The sequence below is a fragment of the Cryptomeria japonica genome, chromosome 3 (genome assembly GCF_030272615.1).
Source record: "Cryptomeria japonica chromosome 3, Sugi_1.0, whole genome shotgun sequence".
NCBI classification, from domain to species: Eukaryota; Viridiplantae; Streptophyta; class Pinopsida; order Cupressales; family Cupressaceae; genus Cryptomeria; species Cryptomeria japonica.
Window position 1 is genome coordinate 991,703,054 of NC_081407.1, and position 1,133 is coordinate 991,704,186.

The window sequence follows — 1,133 nt, forward strand, 5'->3', positions numbered from 1 at the left end:
GTGGGACCATGGCGTCCAGCGCCCTGGTCCCCCAGGACCATGGCGCCCAGTGCCCTGGTCCCTGGCCCTATTTTGGGCCCGGTCTCTTGTTGGGCATCGAGTCTTCAAGTTTGCAAATAGGAAAATATTGTTTCTAGGTCGGCCTAAGGTCAGGAAAATCAGTCTCTCAACCCTAATTGACAAGTATATAAACTACATTTCCTCTTCCAAAAAAAAGGAGGAAAAACATATGTGTGCAAGAGGTGGAAGCGATATTCAAACATTCAAACATTCAAGCATTCAAGCATTCCTTCAAGCAATTGAGCATTCTAAGTCTCCATTCAAGGCCAAGTGTTGCATTCAAGACAAGGATTCAACCATTGAAGAGGAGATCATTTACAACATACAAAATACAACATTCATTACACCTTCGCATGTAAGAATACAAACATTCTTACAACAAGGTATCAGTACTTGTTTACATTACAAACATTTACATTTGCAGCATTCTCATTTCTTGGTTAATTCCAAAACCGGGGTTTGACCTAAAGGCAAACCCTTAATCCCTAACCCCCAAATCGTCCTCTCTTTTCTGTGTGTAGGTTGCAGGTACGCGACTGTAATTGAAGATCTGGAATCCTTGCGCAGAGACGAACAAATCCATCTTCGTTTCGCGGATTTTTTGGAGAACCGTGTGCACTCCGGGCGCCATCGTCCCGTCAACTTTCGCTCAAATTTGCAGAACAGCATTGTCTCGATATTTTACTACTAATTCCAGGTCCGTAGCTTCATCCCGTATCCCTATCTCTATCTATAAGCGAATCTTTCTTACTTTACATGCATTCCTAGTTCAATCATTCTATCTACATTCTTTACAAAAGAGGGTATCCTTGATGTCTTAACCCTTGAAACTCATTTAAAATCCAATCTTGCATTGTGTGGGATTGGATCTTGTAAGTTTCAACCCCTCTTTTGAATGTAAAGTCTCTCCTAAGTGAAAACCATCAACCCTAGTGACCTCCCTTCTCTCTCCTTGGAGTTGGGGAGGGAAAACAACTAGGGTTCGATTTTTCCGCTTTACAAATCTGTAGTCCAATGAAGAACTTAATCTCTCTGATTAGTGACATCTCAAATTCCTTCTTCATCTCATCTGC